General features: G+C 31.8%; 1 pseudogene; it reads right to left on the reverse strand.

Moving 5' to 3' along the window:
- Positions 1-2,680: 2,680 nt before the first annotated feature.
- Positions 2,681-5,416, reverse strand: LOC114727651 (putative F-box/LRR-repeat protein 19; annotated as a pseudogene).
- Between the last annotated feature and the right edge of the window lie 584 nt (positions 5,417-6,000).

Consider the following 6,000-nt stretch of genomic DNA (forward strand, 5'->3'; position numbering starts at 1 on the left):
TTTAACATGATAATCCCATTTGGTCTCTTGAGACCAAAATGAGATTTCTTAAATTGAGCAAATGTTTTGGGCATTATGAAATTAATATGTCATTTTTCTGTCTTTTTCCCTTAAATATATATAATGGATAAATAAGAATATAAATTAAAATTCATTAATATGTTTATTTTTGAAAAGAAGGGGAGAAGAGTCACCGAAGTGAGGGAAAAAAGAGTAATGAGCAAATCTGGACAGATGGTGTTTTGAATGAGCGTTAAATGTTCTCCTAACGGTGAATTAGCTTATGGAATGACCAAAAGTCACTCTTCCTTGCTTTAAAACGTAATGCCATTCGGAGACAAAAGTTGGTTGGGCTTTTAGCCCATCCAAACATCCATTACAACTCAAATAAACCATAAATCTCAGTTTCACACATTTGCATGAGCTTTTACAGGTGCAAACAGAAATCCAAACAGCCCCTTAAATGGCTTGAATCGTCAACATCCCAAATTTAATTTATTTTAGAGAAGTTCTTAGGTACTCCAAGAGTACCACGTCATTTAAACTCTGGCAAATCAAAATTCTCCATTTAAGATCCGCTTAATCCTACTCTTTACTGATGGAAACTAAGTAGCCTTCATCAACATATTCTACAGTCTGTCCATGGACGACCTATAGCGCGGCACCATGTTCGTCTGGAAGTTCTGACTTCGCACCTTCAAGGGCTCCCTGCATCAATGTTCAACCTCAAGACCCACCTTCAAGTTGAAAAGAAGCAAAATGGGTTCGATTGTAAAATCTAAATTTGTTTTCTTCTCCGTACTTCAATTTGGTTTCTAATTTTTCTTCTTTGAATTGTTTTGAGGGAGATCCCATTTTTTTAATTTTAAAAAATACGAGTATGCCCTAAAGTTTCTTACAATCAGAACAAGCTTTCACTTACCACCCCAATAATAATATTCGTTCACTGTTATCTTGACACAGTCAATGACAGAAGCCAGAAGAGATTATACTCAGAAGAGGCAGGCATCTGTTATCCAAATTATTTTGCAAAATATTAAGTGCACAATTTAACTATTGAAAATAATATATTGACTGATGTACACTATTTTTTGAGATATTAACTCGTCCTCTCATCAATTTTAATGGCTAAAATAAATAAATCTAATTGATCCAACTGCTGAAACCATAACTATGGATTGAACATTTAAACAAGTTCGTCTTTGTTCTTCTGGGTGTGCAGATATGCATGGTGTACGGGATCAAGTGAAACAAGCAGTCAAAGAAGAGTTCCAAGAGTGAATGATGTTTAGCATGGTGGAAGCATTTCACGTATAGGAAAGCCAATCAATAGTGGTGGTTCAAGTGAGGTCAAATGGCAGGAGAAGTTCAAACACCTTTTCTAGCAAGCCGTTGTCTTTGTTCATGGCAGCTCTCAAGCATCTCTTCCTCGGATTGTTTTTATTTTCAGATATTTTGTATGTAGATAGGAAGTAAAGATTGCTTCTATTTTAAGATATTTGTACATGATGGGAAGTATTGTAAGGCTTTAGTGTTTGTTTATAATAGCAAGGGATAGATCGGAAATGCAGGTAATTGGAAATTTTGTTTTTCTCTATACTTGTTCATCAAAATGACTGCTTTGTATCTTCCTGTTTTGATTAAATGATTTTACTCAGGTTGGCTGATTATTTTTTGGATGATTATTTCAAGATTCTTAATGAAAGGGTACTTAAAAATTATCTTCAATTTCGGACTGTTGATTATTTTAAGTTTCTTGATGAAAGGTTGATTATTTTAAGTTAGTAAAGATAGAAGTAATACCACCAATCTAAATTCAACTTTGTCCCCAGTGGAATATCTGTAGTACACCTCTTGTTGCTTATTGTTCCTGGATGCATTGATATTAATCAACAAGAAAACTTTATATGTTATTGATTGTGGCAGAAACTGACATAATTGCATCTATACAGTGATTGTAAAATATATTTCTATTGATAAACATCTAATCACTTTTGCATAATGGCATCACCATGAAGTAGTTTCCATTCACTTCTTCCTAGGATGCATAAAAAGGAAAATCTATCAATTAATATTATATGATGCTTCATTCCATTGCGCGGTCTTCATTCTTATGCTACATTGCTCTAACTATTCTCTTCCTTCAAATCACAATTCACAACACCCAGAACCAATTCATTTGTAATTGTGAGATATGCGACTTTCTTTGGCTTTGGAGCTAAAACAGAACTTGAAATAAATGAGAACAGCAGAATTGAAACAAAAGACAAAAAGAAAAAGGCAAATCCAAAATCAATAAATTGAAACATTATCTAACAAAGTAACATATAGTATTGAGAGGAGCAAGATACAGGGGCAATAATACTATCAGCAATTTATTCAAACAGTGAAACTATATTCACATATTTATACTCACCCACCATTAGTTGCAGTAGCAGGTTGGCCAGTGGCATCATTTTCCTTTATATTAGCTAACATAGCACAAATGTTGTCATCCCCATAAGCAAAATAAACAGGGTATTGTAACAATTAACAACTCTGTAAAGGTACACTTCAGCCAAATTCAAGTAGGTAGAGCAAAACCAATTTAGATGTTACCGTTGAACCGATTTTGCTTCTTCAATTTCAACTTTTGCAACTCGCATGAAACAGATAGACGTTGAAATTTGCTATCAAGATTTTACCTTTCAGCGACAAGAGCAAGCGACCAATCAGAACAATGTCTAAGGCAAATTTATTTAAGAGAGCTAGGGCTCAAGTCGGCGACTGATCGAGGCATGGAATCGATCTTCCTGTCATACTCAGGTCCACCAGTGGACCGAGGGAAATCGAGGTGGGTCTCGAGGTTGAAGAAGCATGCAAGATGTCACAACTGTTCTTTTAAAACCCATTTAGATTAGATCAAACAATTTATTTGAGAGATTAACCATGATAGAAAAGAAGAAATCTTAAAATTTTAAAATTACTATCATGGTTAAAAGAAATAAACTTATAATACGAGCAATATCAATCGTTAACTTGGGCCTTGAATTTTCAAAGTCCAGAAATATCATTCAACCATTAGTCCCTACCAAACTTATAATTTCCAACATACGAATTGATAAATTATTTTTAATATAAGCTATGGAGCCTATTAAGTCAAAAGTCAACACTTTCAAAAGAGTGTCACATGCAGAGTCTGAGGTGTCTCTAGCATTCTAGTGGCTCAATCATACCAGATAGTAGTAATTAAAAGTATTAATTTACAACATTAGAGTAGATGAGCCCTATGTGGCAATATATAACAAGTCAGCACATAAAACAAAAGCAGAGAGGCTATACAAGCTATAACAGCACACTATGCCTCCGGAGCCTTTCCTGATGGGCCACCACCTGAACTATCACCTAAAGATAGTAAAAATCACGGGGTGAGACAAACGCCTCAGTAACTAACTTTCTAACTCATCATACATACTAACATGTACTCATGAGGTGTCAAGTGGGATAATTATTAAATCTCAATATATATATCAATGAAAATACAAATATGTATACTCAAATAATCTCAATCATCCAAACCCTCATTACGGGGGCTAACACACAAGTCACATAAGTCTATCCCTCACTATAAGGGATCAATCCGACATATAGGCCTATCCCACACTTTGGGAGATGAATAAAAAGCCACAAAGATCTATCCCTTACTCTAGGGATAAAGGAAGAAGCCAACCAATGTGCACCAATGGCAGCCTTATCGTGTGGTAGGATAGGGCTCAATCCAAAATCTAAATAACAACCGATCAATAGCAAAAATGTCTCAATTTTTTATCAGTATAATCCATAATATATAAATCATATATCTTTTTCATACTTCTCAATCACAATTTCAAAAAATCCCACAAGACAATTTTCATAGCTCATAAGATATGACATATCTACTCGAGTTCCAAATAACAAATATTATTCTAAAATAGCAAAATACTCACAAACAATATATTAGTATATATAACAAGTGAAAAGTGGTTATCTCTCGCCAAAGCAATAGTAAGGATTACCACAAGGTCAATCTTTTGCTCAACCAATAATTAATCTACACAATTAATATAACCACATATTAATATAAACTAATTAATTAATTAATTAAACTTCTCTATATTAGTTAAATTTCTAATTTAATTTAATCTTTATTCTAAATTCTCACAGTTCTCATAACTCAAAATTAAGTATTTTAGAAATAACTTAAAATTTTCTAACAAGTCAAATTATTTATTTACGGCCTCCAAATTATTTACGTTAATAAAAAGGATTTTCCAAAATTTCTAAATATAAAATTATTATGTTCTAAATTCTAAAAATCTCATTTTAAGTTTAAACCTTAAAATCAAACTATCAAAAAGAATTCAATAATACTTCAAATATTTATAAATAAATAAATAATCTAATTAAAATTTTAATGGTATAACTATAAGATAAATATATATTTCCATAAATAATAAAATTTTTAGCTAAAATAATTATTTTAAAACCTCCAATCACCCAATAAATAAAACTAAATTGATTAAAATCTCAATAATATATTAAACACCTCAAATAAGTTATTTAACTTAATTTTAATTGGTGAAAACATGATATAACTCATATAAAACAGATTTTTCAATTAGAAAATTAATTTAACTACTAAAAATCAACAAATGAGCAAAGCTAAACTGATTAAAATTAACAACCCATTTATTTCTAAATTTCTATAGTCATCTATTACCAAAACTCAAAACTTATCCCACATATAGGTCTCAAAAATTTTTCTAAATACTATAGTAATACTGTTATTGGGAAACCTAAAATATATAGGAAATATTCATCAAGAAGGTTTGATGAAAAGAAGTAATGTTATGTATCTAAATTATCTTCAAAGGTTTTCTTCTCTCTCACAACGATTATTGATCGGCTTCTTGCTCTCTCCCACACTATTTCTCTCTTTCTCCCTTGCTCTCTCTTTCTTTCCCGCACCCTTGTCTTCTGGCTCTACTCTCTCTTTTATCTCCCATCTTTCAATCACCCAGCACAAATTTTCTTCCTGCATTTAATTCTCCTCCCTAAAGTCTTCTCTTTCTTTCCAATGCTACCTCCGTTTTCCACCCATGTCCCAACTTTCAACCTTCAAATTTCAACTTTCCACCAAAATTTGGTGGAAAGTTGACTTTGTTATTTATTTTTTAAATTTTTTATTAAATATTATTTTATTATAATTTTTATATAATCCTGAAAATTAATTTAGGATATTACACAAGAAAGGCTCCTTGAAGGTGCAGATTTAGAACTTGCAGACGAACATGGAGCCCTGCCATCGGTCGTCGATAGACAAGCGGGAGAATATGTGGATGAGGACAAGTTTCCATCGGCAAAGAGTAGGCTTCTGCGAATTGCTACTGCCTTGCATAGTTGCATAATTTGCATTTTCCATCCACCAAACATGCTCTAAGTTGGAGAGAGAATGTATGCCATGTAGGACGAAGTGGATCTGAAATGGAGAAATTTGATTCACCAGGGTTTAAATGACGTGGTACTCTGAGTACCTAAGAAATTTCCTTTCATTTTAACATGCATCGCAAATAATTTTATAACATGAGGGCTATCAATAGTAATAAATTATACCTAGTTACATATAGTGTGTTGATTCTAATTAATATAGAAGTTATATAACTAATTTGTGATTATTAAAAAAATTAGTTAAATTAGTTATTTGTCATAAATTAGCGTTGTCTTTCTTAAAATACTCGATAATTTTATAATATGAGGGCTATCAATAGTAATAAATTATAGTGCGCCAATCCTAATTAATATAAAAGTTAAATAACTAATTTGTGATTATTAAAAAAATTAGTTAAATTAGTTATTTGTCATAAACTAGCATTGTCTTTATTAAAATACTACTTCCGGTCTTAATTATAAGAGCTAGTTGACTAATTTGAAGAAATTAAAAAAATAAGTTAAGTTGGTTATTAGTAATAAATAGGTGTCGTC

The sequence above is a fragment of the Neltuma alba genome, unplaced genomic scaffold (genome assembly GCF_004799145.2).
Source record: "Neltuma alba isolate B1F8T4 unplaced genomic scaffold, ASM479914v2 tig00012505_pilon, whole genome shotgun sequence".
In the NCBI taxonomy this organism is placed as follows: Eukaryota; Viridiplantae; Streptophyta; class Magnoliopsida; order Fabales; family Fabaceae; genus Neltuma; species Neltuma alba.